This window comes from Pollicipes pollicipes, unplaced genomic scaffold (genome assembly GCF_011947565.3).
Source record: "Pollicipes pollicipes isolate AB1234 unplaced genomic scaffold, Ppol_2.1 Scaffold_4219;HRSCAF=4965_pilon_pilon_pilon, whole genome shotgun sequence".
Taxonomy (NCBI): Eukaryota; Metazoa; Arthropoda; class Thecostraca; order Pollicipedomorpha; family Pollicipedidae; genus Pollicipes; species Pollicipes pollicipes.
This window is the reverse complement of record NW_023596448.1, coordinates 14,611,722-14,628,369: the sequence shown is the minus strand read 5'-3', so window position 1 is coordinate 14,628,369 and position 16,648 is coordinate 14,611,722. Positions and strand designations below refer to the sequence as shown.

Sequence of the window (16,648 nt, the reverse complement as noted above, 5' to 3'; positions counted from 1 at the left end):
TATGACAGAGACAGCCGGGCCAGGACAGTGGCCGGCGTCGGCGACAGGAGCCGGGCTCCGGCCAGGAATATATGACAGAGACAGCCGGGCCAGGGCAGTGGCCGGCGTCGGCAACGGGAGCCGGTCTCAGACCAGGAATATATGACAGAGACAGCCGGGCCAGGGCAGTGGCCGGCGTCGGCAACGAGAGCCGGTCTCAGACCAGGAATATATGACAGAGACAGCCGGGCCAGGGCAGTGGCCGGCGACGGCGACGGGAGCCGGGCTCAGGTCAGGAATATATGACATAATGACCTTCATTCCGTGGCTTGGTTTTTAAACGAGGATCTCCAGTTTTATGTCTTCGGCAAACTGTTTATGGCAGCTTCAAGCTTCCGAATTTGTTTCCGCATAAAGTGCTGCGCAAGTCTTATCTCTTGAAAAGCAGCCAGCGAAATGAAGGCCCATAAATATTTGTCGCACTGTCGCACCGTGACTTGCGCTCAAAATTCTCACCAGCCTATGTCCAGACCGTACTTTGGCATCTATCTTGAAGGAGCAGATGCCTCCTCAATGACCCGAAATGCCTACCTGCTCGTGGACTTTTGCCTCAACAGGAAAGACAATGTTGAATTGGGCGAATAGTCTTGGGAGGCTGGATAGCTTTATTTGCCGAAAAGCATATATGATTCGAATAGGCGAAATTGTGCGCAGTGAGATCAGCTCCAAGTGCATATCTAGCACAGCAGCCATGACATTTGAAAAAGAGCGATAACAACCTCCATCTCTACCCCTCCCCCATCCGGTCATCGGGCTTGCTTTCCAGAAAAAGCTCCTGAAGTACACCCTGAGCTTGGCCCCGGCAGGGGCGCAAAGTTCACGGTCGTTTCCGGTTCTTGTCGGATTTCGTACGCAGTTTGTACATCACGAGGGAAAACTTCCGAGACTTTAATACTGTCCTCTTCAACATGCGATTGGTGCCTTTCGACAATATTGCTTAATAACCGCAGCAGAACGACATCTGCACCTCGTGTCAAAATATCTGCTCACGTCAACAAGCAGAAGCTGTCAATGTATATCGATATAAGCGACTGATGGCATGAAAACAATGACGAAAAACCACGTTTGCTTGTCCGCATTGTGTCTCATAAGTACCAATAACTTTTTGGATGCCTAGTTATTCTACCCGGTTTTGTGTGTCAACTTCTGGAAGTGGAAAGCTGAAGAGCTTCAGCTAAATCATGAATAACAGCAAGAATTGCGCAGCATGAGTGAAAGAATTGAACACAGTGTGTCGTGTTCTTGCCATCATGGAAAACTAAATATGAGTCGCTGAATTAAGTTAAATGAGCTTACATTGTTATTCAATCCATTTTGTTTTGCTCAAGGTAGGAGCAGTAGTATGTTTGTTTTGCGAGTAGCAGGCAAATATGGCTACTTGCATCAAACATTGCACTGTGTTATAATTGTCTTCAATTCACTTGATCCCCTGGCGTGGGGCTGGAAATTTCCGGCCTCAAGAGCATTTTTTTGCCACCAAAATGCTGGCGATATGCTCAACATGTCATTACTGCTTTCCAAAAATATTTTGCATACCAACCACAGAAAAAAATATCTGCACACTAAGTTGAAACATCTGGTCGAAGACATTGATAATCATATGTATAATTTGATACAAATCTGAGCCACTGATAGGATTCAAGCAGTAACGAAATGCAACGTTTTGTTGTGTATGCCTTATATGTCACTGGTACTAGTTAAACGTTCGATGACTTTTTGTACCCAGCTTTTTTGGTTAAATATGCGCTCGGATGGTCAGTTGAATGCGGTGCGCTTGTTTGGGGTCAATTTGACCCAAGGAGATCTGCAAAACTAAGAGAGCTGGAAACGCCTTTCTTTCACGATACATGGGTCATAAAATGAAGTCACAGATATCAAATTTTGAGGTTTCTATGTCACGATCTCCTCAAATAACGCCACACTGGGCCAAACTACGGATCAGCGTCCGAAGCGCTACCATATTTCCTCGTGCATCCAACCTCAGCCTAGGTACATGTTCTAATCAAGAGGTCACTGGTGTTTAGCACTGGTCAGTGACTTTGTCTGACATTTAGATGGTCAAGCTCACAAATTTTGAGACTGTTTTGATGTGTTGGTTGAAATCAGCGTTGATGCCTATGCCATGCGTATATTCCTTCAACAAGTTGGCATCATGTCAGGTCAGTGACCTCATCTGACCTTAATGTAGTCAAAATATGATGTCCGTTTACGTTCCTGCGATGATCAAGTATGAACTGAGCATCAGAAGCTACCCCATATTTAGTAACTTATATATAAAATAAGACAACCAGCAGAAAAAATACTTTGGTTTTGACATTTATCTGACATATATACCTCACGCAAATTGAAGGAAGTGTGCGGTAATTCTAAATTCAAATACATACTTGCCAAAGAATCCATGTGAATGATGCATTAATTCGCCTACCATCCCGTCGGGAAATACCAAAATACCAAATACCTTTTACCAAAACAATAGCTGAAGCTATTGTTTTGATAAGAGCATTGTTAGAAAAACTCACTGAACACACACACTTCCAATCCTTTATTTCCCTGGCGAGCCCCTCACCCTCATCGGGAGGGACATCTGAGTGTTCGGGTGAGCCGCCCGCCTTCCAATCCTTTATTTCTCTGGCCAGCCCCTTACCCTCATCGGGAGGGACATCTGAGTGTTCGGGTGAGCCGCCCGCATGATGCTACAAAATGACCGACCGCCGCCGGCCACCCACTACTGCACAAGATGTCTGACCGCCGCCGGTCACCTAAAACACTGTTTAACATCAAGGAAAATCTACTACTAAATGAAAGTCCCCAACAGGCATGTTGCCGAACACCAGCCTAACTATATCTCCATTCTCCTGGTTTTTCCGTGGAATAAGGCTAATACTACTGCCTAATCTATGTGAATAATGTTCCTCGCTAATGCACTGAACAACTTACCTACCCGAGCCCATATTAAAGGGAGTATACCACATTTCTCTACGGTGATGTACTGAACTAGCCATTTTGGAGATCATTTAATGTAGTTCACAGCCCCACCCTTCCTAAGACATAAAGCCCTCTGGTCTCTGAGGCATCCGCACACAAAAAACATGTGGCAAATATTATGGCGGACTATCTGAAGGCCATTCAGGCATCTTTGACGCCATGGCTAGGCCATTCGAATTATACTACCCAATTGGCCATGCGGCACTCACAACCAAGACAATGTTTTGTTAAGCCATTGAGATCTAGCATCCTTGAGCACATTTTCCAAATACAGTGGACGTCCACCGACTGTCAATCTATGCTGAGCAAGCTGTTCAAGATTTAATTGTGATTGGCTGTTTAGTTGTTCGAATTAGAGCTCTTCTAACCAAAAATGATCATTTCAGGGCTATGGGGTGAAGGAGAATGATTAACGGTGGGGCAGACTTGCAAGCGCCTGGGGTGGGGAGGCCACCGCCGAGCCTTAACGCGCTGCCGGGTGGCCGGCTGGATACCCTTCGCTCGGGTGGGGGTCAATTTGACACCCCTGTGATCTCAGGAACTAAGAGAGTTAGTGACACCAAATTCACAGAGCGTGTGTTAACTGTACGTGAACACACTTGGGTCGAAGTTTGAGGCTCCTAGGTCATGGCCTTTGGGTCAAATAAGATCAAATAAAGTCAACCTCCAGGCTAGTCTCCAGAGGTCTTCTAGGACCTAGATAACTGATCCAAGCGAGAGCTTGCATGCTCATTTTAGGTCAGTGACCTTGTTTAACCTTTCGAAGGTCACGGTGACCAAAATCGTGCAAAACTGCTTTAAGTTTTGCATTTGGATAAGCGACAAAGATTACTCTTGGTAGTGCCTCCTAAAAACAAAACACTAACCTGGGCCATTCGAGGTCAGTGACCTATTCCGACCTTTAAGAAATTAACGGAGGGCTAAAATGCGGTTTCTGTTATCTATAAATTCGAAACGAGTGTCAGATTCTCCCCCTTGCAGCAAACCCTAGAGTGATAAAACAGGTTGGTTTTGGCCTTGCTCTGACCTTCATACCTGACCCGAGGCCAACGAAATCTTTCTATTTAATTGTTTTGTTGCCAAAGAAAGTATTTCAGAGATGTATGGCTTCGTCTAACACCCCGTTGTTGGGTCAGATTGAGCGATTCCCTTAAACTTGCCTTCGCTGAAACCATGGCCTGACTTTGACCTGCCATAGGCCAGCGACCAGACAAGGCATATCTAAATTGTTGATGGCAAACGATCCGCTATTCAATTGTCTATAGTTGTGCAAAAATTTGGCGCAGCTGCGCCGCACCGTTCGGAAACCATACCGGAACGACCTTTTGGGAGTCCATTTGGTTCTCACCTGAGCGCGTGTTAACCTGCGCACGTGCGCTGGGTACCAGAGCGGGGTCCCGCTTTCCACTGGGCTCTCGGCCGGCTGGCGGCTGACGCATGCAGCCTGTCCCGGGCAAACGAGATGTCGTGAAGATGCAGGACGACGCGAGAAAGAGGATAAGAGGGACGGGTGTTGATCATCATTCGTTTTTTATTAGAGCCTTTCGACCAGAAATGATCATTTCAGGGTTATGACATGAAGGCAAATGGTCAACGACGGGGCAGACTTGCATGTGCCTGGGGGGGGGGGGGGGGGCGGCAACTGCCGAGCTTCAATCCGTGCATGCGCGCTGAGAACCCGGTTTGAATCGCTCTTCCCACGGGACTCTCGGCCCATTCGTGACTGACGGATGCAGCCTGCTCCAGACAAGCGGGGTGCCGCGAGGACGCAGGATGAAGCAAGACAGAGGATAAGAGGGACGGGTGTGTGTCCATCATGATCGCTTTCGCTTTCGCTATGCTTGATTCAAGGCGTTTCGGCCCGTTCAGATGACCATATGCAATGGCCATTGACAAAAATAGAGAAAATAATTCCGCGAGGTAAGCAGATGAGCGGTCTGGTGATCTGTGTTTTTGTGAAAAATCCGTGTGGCATGGGATGGCACATCCGGTGAGGTCTTCAGTCCTAGAACCATCGGTATATACAAAGTGACAGTTCGGATATTTTGCAACCATGCGGTTTAATTTTTGTTGTACATGAGCAGTAATCACAGAGCTTTTAAGATTTGTAAACAGAAACAGAACTTTCCGTGGCGTCAATTGTCAGGGAGCCACTAATAAATCTGGTAGAACAGAGACCCGCAGTAGAACGTAATTTAAGTTCTGACAGCAGGCGGTGACACGAGACGCGGTTGTGAGGCCCGAAAGACGTTCTGCCGATCCTACGCATGCGTGATGAATTCGTGGCAGTGTGTCTATAGAGGGAAATGTTTGATTTGTCGAGTCTCTGTGATGTGCCTCAAGGTACATTCTATGCGTCGGAGCGCGAGAGGCATAATGTGTGCATCTACCTCGAGTGCTGAAATTGGAGAAGTCCGCAGCGCTACTTGTGCGAGCTGGAAAAGCATATTTTGAATGACAGCTAGGATTTTTCGATTATTTTCGCCACCACCTGCATACACTACGGAGCCATATTCAATTATCGGCAGAACCAAACATATATAAAATAACAATACTGTAAGCCGGTCAGCTCCGCATCTTGCACCTAACATGCATTTGAGCAAATTCAAGCGTGTCATACCTTTGGTCGGGCACGTTCAACAAGTTCACACATCGATAATCTTAGGTCAAGAGTGACACTTATCTTAATCCTTAATCCTTAATCCCTAATCCTTAATCCTAATCTTAATCCACATTGTTGATCCCGTGTCAGCTTATCATGATCCATTAACCACGCAAGGTGCTCTCCAACCATGCGTTCCATGAGTTTTCCAAGACAGCTGGACAGTGCAATGGGACGATAGTTGCCTGGGTCGTGAGCATCCTTGCCTGGTTTTTGAGATGGGACGATTATGGTGTCCTTCATATGTTTGGAAAAGCATAGGAAGACCAAAGGTCATTCAAAAGATTCAAAATGAGCTGAAGCATATTGTCAGGTAAATGCCGAAAGAGGGGATGGTGTATGTTATCCTGAAATACCAAAATATTGCCGGTGGATTTAATTGCATTTCAAAGCTCTAGCGAAATGATATATCGTAAGTCCCTGTATAACTAGAAAGGAAACAGGTCGGAAGCAAATTGAAACTGGGTCACGCATGATCGATGAATCTTGGCTTATAATTGTCTAATGAACTACAGTGGGCTATAATTTAGGCAAGAGCGTTTATGATCTGCTGCGGCGAGGTCATTAAGGCGTTGGTGACTCTGAAAACTGGGAATGAAAATAAAGTCCGTTTACCAGAAAGTGACCGAACTAATCCCCAAATTTTGCTTCACGGAGTAGCTGCTGTAAATTGTCATAGAAAGCTTAGCCAGCATCAACGTTTGGCGGCTGTTATCAGCTTTCTGGTTTGAGTGCGTTCAGAGCTGCGGGCGAGTAAATGTGGAATATTGTGATTGCGTTGGTAACTCCGAAAAGCACGTTAACGTATGGCAATGGCCTTCTTAACGTCATCTGTCCACCGCTGCGCGGGGGGCGTCGTGATCGAGGTTTTGTTAGTGGAATTGTCAGTGGATTTTTTTAGTTGAGTTATCGCGGTTGTTGCAGAATAAAGAATATGTGCGATGAGCTTACCTCCCGGCTCTGATGAGTCATAACGATAATGGTTGGCAAAACAAAGTTCCTGAAATTTATTTCAGTCTGCCTTTCGTACATTCCAACGGGGTATATAGCGATGAACCGCATCAGCTGCGGCATCAAAAGGGATACAAAATGCAATTAGAAAATGGTCGCTTTCGTGGACATCGCCCTCAACGGTCCAACCAAAGGAAGTCCCCATTGAGTGAGAGCACAATGGCAAGTCAATGGCTGTTTCCGTTCCAGTGGGTAGGTGATGGTAAGTATTATTACCTTTGTTTAGCAGAACTAAACTGTGTGTATCAATAGAATCTTCAACCAAATGTTTTGGCGCTTGATGGCCTGGGTGCCGTTACTCTGTGCTAGACTGTGAGCGTTAACATCGCCGAGGATGAGGAAAGGGTTTGGAAACTGAGTAACGAGTTGGTCAAATTGCCGTAAGAGCTCCGTGTTGTCATAGTTTGGTAAAATGCATATTGAATATACATCGATGGTACAGCCATGCAGCCGAACTGAACATGCAACAGCCTGAAGAGATGTCTGAAGAGTGAGTGGCGTGTATGTTAATTTTTGTCTGATGTACAGTGCCACCTGACCTTGGCGACGCTTACCGTCTGTGGCGTAGCAGCGATATGACGATTAATTTGGTATTTTAAAGTTGTGTTTGTCGGCGGGACGAAGCCATGTTTCCGTTATGTTTGTCGGCGGGACGAAGCCATGTTTCCGTCATGTTTGTCGGCGGGACGAAGCCATGTTTCCTGTACGACGATGACGATTGGAGCTAATACGGCAAAAAGTCCTTTCATTTTAGAGCATTTTGAAACCAGACCGCGACAATTCCACTGAGATGAAAAGCATTTAATGATGCTTGGACGCATCTCCGCCGGATGGTGGGAATCGGCTGAACGAGACGGACCGAGGCCGTCCTGTCACCACCCTTACTGACGGATGAGACCGATGGCCTTCGCTCGGGCGTGCTGTGGCTGGTCTTGTGCTGGGAGAGCGGAGGGACCGTTTATGTGGCGGCCAGAGGGACTGGGAGCGGCCGACTGTTCATAGCTGGAGGGCGAGGACACTAGATGGCTTGAGCCGCACGCGGGCCATGCGTAGCCAGAAGGATGGAACGCCGGCCAGCCTGCGACCAGGAGGGCACGGGCGTCTGGACGTCCGAGCCAGGGGCAACTCAACCGTATTTTTCGTCTGGGTCTGCGTGATTGACTCAGTTGAGGCTCAGTCGCGCTGAGCCTCGGAGTCGTGCTGTTCTCATGCTTTCCTGTTTCTATTTGTCCGCCCCCCCCCCCCCCCCCTGAATGTGAGGCTCCCACCGGTTTTGTTCTACCTGCCCCTCCTTCCAGCTTTCGGCCATAAGCTAAGCTCGATCCCATATGTGCCCATGTTCAGGTCCGTTTTGCATACCGTCTTTCTTGGCTGGGGGCAACCCCAGGACCTCGGAGGGCAAGCGTCCGTATGTCCCGGGTTGATGCCTGGCCTTGAGGTTTTGCTGTTGTGATATTTTGCAGCGTGCTGATTGGGTGGGGCTCGGTCTCGGGCTCTGATTCGGACCACGAACTTGCCCGCGGGACGGGTGGTTGTATCAGCTGTCTCCGCTCTGGTCTGCTGCTCGCCTCTGTGCGGGTCTTTCTTGGTAGTCTGCTGGTCTGTAGTCTGCTGGTCTGGTCTGGTGGTATGTCCACCCCAGTGCGGCGGAAACGCGAGCGGCGTGGGACGCGGTTCCGCCGGATGCCCCGCTCCCCGACGGCCTCCTGCTTCGGACATGCATTTATCGCTTGGCGTGGAGCGCGATTATCCCGGACCACATCCTGCGCTTCTACCAGGGCGTCTCGCCGTAATGATTATTTTTTTTGTAATTAATGCATCATTAATCTTAACATAAGTCTATCTGTTCTTGTCTGGCTAGAATTATGCGCCTGAATGTTCTCGCGGTGAATTCCGACACGGTGACGCCGGGAAGAATCAAAGTAGTTTTAATGGCATGCCATGAAACGAATAAAAACCAGTTTACATTGGCCGCTTCACTAAAACACATCACCGCAATATGCAGAACTTAATAAGCGCGTGTTCACAGCGGTCTTGGTTGTAACTGAAACACCAGAGCCAGAATCAGCGGCGAAGGCAGAGGCACAGGTGTGGGGGTGGAGGTGGGGGTGGGGAGGTGGGGGGCACGCACTCCCGTTAGTCTCCGAGGGGATCTTCGAGCCCTTCGGGACTTCCTTCTAAGGTCCCGAAGGGGCCGCGGGAAGAGATGCAGGGGCCGCAGGAAACGATGCAGGGGCCGCAGGGGGGATGCAGGCGCCGCAGGAAGTGGTGCAAGTCCGCAGAGGGGGATGCAGGCGTCGCAGGAAGTGATGCAGGGCCGCAGAGGGGGATGCAGGGACCGCAGGAAGTAATGCAGGGCCGCAGAGGGGGATGCAGGGGTCGCAGGAGGTGATGCAGGGCCGCAGAGGGGGATGCTCGGGTAAGAGTTTGGGACGAGGCGTTGATGATGGTGCCCAGACCAGGTGGGGGGGGGGGGCATTTCAGAGGTACGGACAGAGATACCAGTGAAAATGTACCTTGCGATGCTTAAGGCTTTGTACCTGTGAAAGCTCTGGCCGTCTCTCGGCGTTTTGTATGGCCTGCTGAAAGACCTTTCTTTTGCGAATGATTTAAAGGTCGTTAAAAATACTCCAAGAAAAATCGTAGTTCTTCCCTGGTACCTGGTTTCTGGTCCGCAATGAATGCTGTGCGATGCGGCCACTCGGTGAAAGTGCTGGGGAAGTCCGAACTACCGACACGTGACACGAAAACAGGTGCAGCTACAAAAGTTCTGGTGCTGCTGCATGCACGAGACGCCACGGGAGGCGTGGGGTCGAAGCGCCAGCAAGGTACGACCCAAACCTTCCGCTAATTACAGTGTCACCGGTGCCTCAGCGCCTTTGGAGCGTCCCCCTTCGCCTGGTCCGGCAATCCCCGCCAGCTGTTCGCATCGCCCGCCTACCGAGCACCCCTCCCCAGCATGCACTGACTCCGCCTCTGGACGGCTGGCCGCTGGCGCAGGCTGGCGATCGCCTGGTGACAAGGCGTGGCCAGTCCAGTATCGCGTGACTCGGCGACGGCGGTGGCGGGATGTGCTCGTCTTTGCTTCTTGTCCTTGGCCTGGCTTTGGTATCGTCGGGGCAAAGTAAGTTGGCGCGTGGCATGCCGGATGCTGCACTGCGCTGTCTGAGGCTGAGGGTTTCCGGTTCAGTTTGAATTTAGAAAGGATTGAGAGCTGGAACTGTCGTGGCTTCCTGATCCTGGCCCCGGCTGCTCCCCTGGTGACTGAGAAGATACTGTGGCTTCCTGATCCTGGCCCCGGCTGCTCCCCTGGTGACTGAGGAGATGCTGTGGCTTCCCATTGTGATCATTGGGGCAGAGGGGTGAAATTGCCCGGGAAAGACAAGTCCGAGTATGCCTTTCAATCATTTTTGCTTTAAATGTTTTGCTAGGACCCCGTGAGGAAACTACCTCAATCGGGTGCGTTTCCAGCCTCCGCACTGGGATCCCGGGCTCGATTCTTAACTGGCTCTAATGCCTCTGGGCGCTTCTTTAACATCTATGGTGACCAGGTTTCTCTTTCTGATTTTTTCAACTTACCAAGCTAAGGTCACAATCTGACGCAATTTGGTACGTTCAGCTCAAATATTGCATTTGTGTTGCTAAAGCGTAAAAGTCAGTGCTGCTAGGATATCGTGCGTTTCTATAAAATTATAGTCTGTCCATATTGTTACCTGCACTCATGTTAAGAATAATCAAACCTCGAGCATCATCGAGCCAGATCGCGCAGTTATTTGCTTCACCGTGTGAAACATCAAACAATGTAAAAAATAGGTATTTTACGTTCAAGCATTAATGGGCTACTTTATCTATGGTTCTCTTTACGGACACTCTTTGTTATATCTCAGGGGGAGCGTTTTCTGCTTTATGTTTGAAGCCGCGGCCACTACAAATTCACGCTTTAAACTCTTATTTTTTGGCACCTTTTCTGTAACATGAGGCGAAAATTCCCTTTCTTAGCTTTCTGAGACGAGATGATGATCCTGTCGATGTCGTAACGCATTCGGACTATCGGGTAAAGCTCCCAGCCCCCCACCCCCCTGCTGGCTGTCCCCAATCTGTAACGAGCTTACATAAATAACATACCATCTAGTCACGGCCCAGAAATTCGGGGCAGAGGTAGATGTTCGTCGCTAGAATTGCGACGGACGAGTTATGTTATGCTGTAATATGGCTATGTTGTAACAATGACTAAATTTTTGAGGCTAGGTAAACAGAAGGCATTAAGTCTCCGCTGTTTGGTACAATAGATTTCAACACTGTCCGAAGTAAGTCCTTTTCTGACCTGAAATTCCAGGCACGTTTTGGCTACTACCCAGACCATTGGTCTGGCTCAACCACGGCGAAGTTTTCGAAGTTTCGGTTAGAAGTAAGTTTGGCCAATTGCTGCCAGGGAGCTAGAATCGCTTTTGAACTAGGATGGGACCGAAAAATCCCATCGCAAAAGACCGTGCGGGAGTAAAAAAATCCATTCACAAAAGACGGAACTTTGAGCTCGTCACGGATGCTTCAGCAAGCAAAGACATCTATTTCAAGTTGGCATGGACGTAACATCAGAAACCTGACAAAACTATTTCGTTTTTTAACATCTTAGGCCATTAAAGTGAAACAGAATACATTAACACGCGCTCGGGTGGCGGGGGGGGGGGGCAAATTGGCCCCCGAGGGCTTTCCCCGAATGGTTTTTGAACATCGCGGCGTAGACGCACCACATTTTGCAAAGCTGTAGAAGATTGCATAGCAGATCGTTTGACATACCAATTTTAGATGTATCTTGTAGCGTCGTTCACCTATGACAGGTCAAAGTCAGCCCATGGTTTCAACGAAGACAATTTATAGGGAAACGTTGAATCTGATACACCAACGGAGTGTTTGACAAATACATAAACATCTGAGGTGCTTTTTTAGGCACCGCAAATATTGAATGAACAAATTACGTTGACCTAAGGTCAGGTACAATGGTCAGACCAAGGTCAAAACCAACCTGATTTATTAATTTAGGGCTTGCTGTATGGGATAGTTTCTGGTGCTCATTTCGAATTGATTGACAGCAGGAACCGCATTATGCATTTTCAGTTGACTTCTTAGAGGTCAGGACAGGCCAATGACCTAAGACGACCCGGGTCGGACGTTTTGTTCTAGGAGCATACTGCCTAGCGTGATCGTTGTCGCTTATTCAAATGAAAACCCAGGGCAGTCTTGTATCATTTTGGTCACTATGACCTTCAAAGGTTCAAACGAGGTCAATGACCTCAAATGGGCTTGTAACCTTTTTCTTAGAGACAGTTGCCTAGATTCTGGAGCGCTCTGGAGACCAACCTGGAATTTGAAAATGTTTGACCTTATTTGACCTGAAGGTCATAACCTATGAAGCTGGAACCCTAACCTAAGTGAGTTCACGTATAGGTTAAGACACCCTGTGAATTTGGTGTCTCTAGCTTTCTTAGTTCTCGAGATCTCAGAGGGGGGTTCAAATTACCCCTCCCCCACACCCGAGCGAAGGGAATCTAGCCGGCCAACTGGGCGCGTGTTGCAGCACAGTAATTTCATGACAGTATCATGAGCATAACAAAATACTAACACCAATAATTTGATGCGGCACTTTTCAGTTCCCTTCTACAGCACTTTTAAAACAAAACAAATCAAGGCAAAGCAAATTAAATAGCAATATAACAACAGAAAATTCAACAAGCAAAAAACACTCAAACAAAACAAAACATTGGACTCCTGCACATCAGCCCAGCACCAAGTCAAACACAATAGATATAATTCTGGCTTCTATTAAGGTGGGGTCAGGGAAAGCAAACATTTTGTCACTGCTTCTTACAAAATATCAATGACTATTTCCATGAAAGTAGCCTATGCCGAACCTAAAAAGGCCTTACGTCATCTCATCCTGTATAACCTGCTTTTATCACAGCAGCAGTTGTGAGTTATTGATTCTTGCACAATTCCTGTTGCCACTTGCCATCCACTTGCCAACTTAACCTAACTTAGAGTAGCCCGTAGGATGAACATCATCTGAACTCGCCTATCTGTTGACAGCAGCACTGGTGATTAAAACCTGGTACTTAAAGCTAGTTTTTGGCTGGTTTCAACCTGCATTTTTATTCCGCTTATTTTTGCATGCTTGTTGACATGAGACCAAGTTGGCAACATGCAAATTAAAACACTTTAAATCACTTTGAAAAACTAATTTTGATTGCCATGGTTGGCCTATGTCAAGGGCAATAATTGGTATGCTCCACAAAACAATCTCTGTTCTCCAAAAATAACATAACTTTTGGATGGCCATGCCAGTATTGCTGCTTGCCTTTTCAGCTGCAGCAAATGCATCCACTTGGGCTCTTTTATTCATATTTAATGACAAAATTTGAGATGTTGGCTTCACATTTGAAATGGGGTGGTCTGACTATTTGTTATATAACAATATTTAACTCATATTATAATTGCTATGTAGCTTAGAGTATCCCTGTGTTAAAAACATAGTACATATATAAAGTACAGTCATTTGCCGGTCAGCAAACCATTTATATAGGTACTGTAATAAATATATGCATGTAATATATACATATATGTAATGTAATATATATATATATATATATATATATATATACAATATATATATATATATATATATATATATATATATATATATATATATATATATATATGTAATGTAATAAACCAACTATGGAAAACGTGTGGTTAAAGTAGCCATTAGGAACCACTTTGAGAAGTTTGGGGCTAATAACCAAGAATATGGAACGAAATAAGCCAATGTCATGCCTTGAGGCATCATCATTTGTTTTGTGGCAAAACTCGATGCATTAGAACAGAAAATGGCTAACCCTCGTTATCAATCATGTGCTGAAAGCAAGCAAGGTAAGCAATTACCTCGTCCAGAGGAGACTTACCGGCTTCTTCCTGCTCCTCCAAAAACACAAATTCAGCACCTTTTGCATGGTCTGCTGGCAGATATATATATATATATATATATATATATATATATATATATATATATAAATCATGCCCCTCAACCTTCGAGATTAAAATGCGAAACAAGTAAGAGGTGCACATGATAAACATCCCCACAGGGAAAAAAATCGCCATCAAACACTTCTGTATTAGCTGCGTCAGGTCTGTCCCAAGACTCCATATGGCAGCATATTCTGATGCTGCCATATGGAGGCAGCATTGCAGTTTCCAGCAGTTTGGCAAAATGAATGTCATGTTTGATCTCACCATGGCCATGCCCGTCAGATGTCGCCCGCAAATCGACTTTCTAACTCAAAGTGGGAGAGTACTTAATCTGCACTATCGCAGCAACAAGCTGACCAGCACACTTCAACACGAGAAGGCCGTCCACGTTTTAAACCTGTCTTGAATTGCGTTGATGATTACTCCATCTGTTACAAGAACGCGCATTTATTTGCTATACGGAGAATATAGGACCTGGCAAGCAGAGTCATTTCATGTGAGGGGCGTCAATACTAGCAAAGACAGAAACGAAAGCTCAAGATGCACTTTGATTGATGTGTTGCTCAACTTTTTGGGTCTGCAAATGACAGTTTGTAATAATGTCTTTTATATTTACAATGCTCCCTAGCCTCTGCATGTTTGAAGGGAAAACGTTGACTGATGTTTGAAGCGGGGGACAATCAGCCAACAAATTGAAATGGTTGCCGGTGTACGTTGCATTTGGATCGCGTGCTGCTTGGCTCACACAAATCGCTAAGCTGTAAATTTCGGCGAGAAGCTGTGTTTTATTGATGATATCAAGATAAGTTACTCCATTTTGGCGGAAAAAATAAATGCTCTTGGCCACCTGCACACCATAAAAAGGCATTATGTCTCAAATAACTGTTCTACACCTGATGAGTCATGTTTGGCTGCGGGCTAGAGGGTTGAGGGTTTAGGGAAACTGGACTATTTAGCACTTTTCTAGCTTCCAAATGAGTGCTATGGTTGTATCATGAATTCTCACATTTTCGTCGATCCCGACGACGAGTCGCTGCGAGAATAGCCCAAGCCCCGTCACCTTTTGCCTCCTCTCGGCGCTTGTTAATACCGCCGGTAAGGTCTGCCACTCACAAATAGGTTAAAGGAAAACATATTGTCTAAATAAATATTAATATAACAAACGTGATACGAAATCAATAGAATGAAAACTAAATATGACATATAAATACATAATAACAAACAAACCTCTTCAAAGGTCGTCGTTCATCTCTAACACCTGGTTTCTGGTCTGCAATGAATGCTGTGCGATTCGGTCACTGGGTAAAGATGCTCGGGAGGTCCAGACCACCGACGCGTCAGAGAGCTGCAGCTATAAGGGTTCTGGTTCTGCTGCATGCGCGAGGCGCCACGTGAGACACAAAGCCAAAGCGCCGGCAAGGTGTGACGCAAACCTTCCGCGAGATACCGTGCCACCGGTGCCTCAGAGCCTTTGGAGAAGCCTCCCCCCCCCCCCCCCTCCGCCTGATCCGGGAATCCCCAACAGGTGATTGCATCATCCGCCTGCCGGCCACCCCTCCCCGGCATCCGCCGACTCGGCCTCTGGACGGATGGCCGCATTCTCTGGAAAAAGCGCTGCCGGCGACTTGCTGCTGATAAGTCCAGTACAATGTGACCCGTAGGCGGCGATAGTGCGCTGGCGTGTTATTTTATTTCTGTCTTTGGGCTGACTTTGGTACTGTCGGGACAAAGTAAGTTGATGCGTTGCATGCCAGATGCTGCATTGCGTTGCTTGCATTGGATTCTGAAATTATTTGATTCAAAGCCTCATGTTCTTCATTACTAGTGCTACTGCTTAAAGTCCTCTACGCGTAGCACAAAACATGACGGGTGTTTGAAGCTAGCACTCAACGCATTAAACTGGTTGAATGTGTTGTCCGTTGGTACCGCTAGTCTTACTAATATGTACCAGACACAAATATGCCAATGAAAAATATGCATGGCCATTGAGGTGGCGGTATTCGCGTGGCGTTTCCATGGTATCATGCATGGCTGGACGACTTTCGACTTGGCTGCACGAATTAGTCTACACAACTTTGCGTGCGTCAAGCTCAGATGCAAGCGGCTTTGAAGTCTTAAAAGAAGCGTGACTGCGACTCACATTGAGTAATGCTCAAAATGGCTACCACAGGCCGAATCCTCATATCAATAATGAACACGCCCCTTGAGAACGATTAAACTGTTATTGTTGCATTTCCGAGTTGCTCTCAACTGGAACTATTGCAACTGTATCATGCGCAGTTGCATGAGTAACAAGATTCCAGACAAAAGTATGCCGGTGTCAGCTGGAACTGGGTCCTCTCCCCGGTCGCCTAAAATCCTTACATAGAGAAACTGATCGGAAGTACTACGCGTCACTAATGCTCATCCCTGCGCCTGCTTTGGGACCACGCCACGGTCTAGGGAGGGCGAGAAACCTCTACCCTCGTGACGCGCCGCATCCACTACGTCATCCGCAGGTCGAAAGCTGGTCTCCAAACTTGGAGGCTAACGGTTCGTAAACCTTGAGGCCTCTCGTAGAACGAGTGGTTTTTGGTGACCGGTTTCGAAAGCCGGGAACCGACGGTGCTGCAAAGCGGAACGACGCATCGCACGTCTTCCTTTTCATCACAGTGAATTAATTAGTGCTTAGTACCCATGTTTTATGGGCTCTTGTACGCCACTGATCATTACCGCATTCTCGAAGAGACAGTTCTCAATGCGCTTTTTCAATTCGTCCGGCTTAAAACAAATCACGGAAGCTGAACGCCTAAACAAGGCAAATGCTGGGACATAGCGTCAAAGAGCGTAACGCGTCTGTCACAAAAGCCCGCTTTTAGCTGGAATCCCCAACTTCAACTCGTAGCATTTTAAAGATTTGAAGCGAACGAATCGTGTCCTCAAGCTTATATA

General features: G+C 47.1%; 1 long non-coding RNA gene across 1 annotated transcript in view; it reads left to right on the top strand.

Moving 5' to 3' along the window:
- Positions 1–9,738: 9,738 nt before the first annotated feature.
- LOC119095878 (uncharacterized) overlaps positions 9,739–16,648 on the top strand; it is a 30,220-nt gene continuing 23,310 nt past the window's right edge. Inside the window, exon 1 of the long non-coding RNA XR_005093942.1 lies at positions 9,739–9,821. This is a non-coding gene — a long non-coding RNA (uncharacterized LOC119095878). The remainder of the gene's footprint in view (positions 9,822–16,648) is intronic.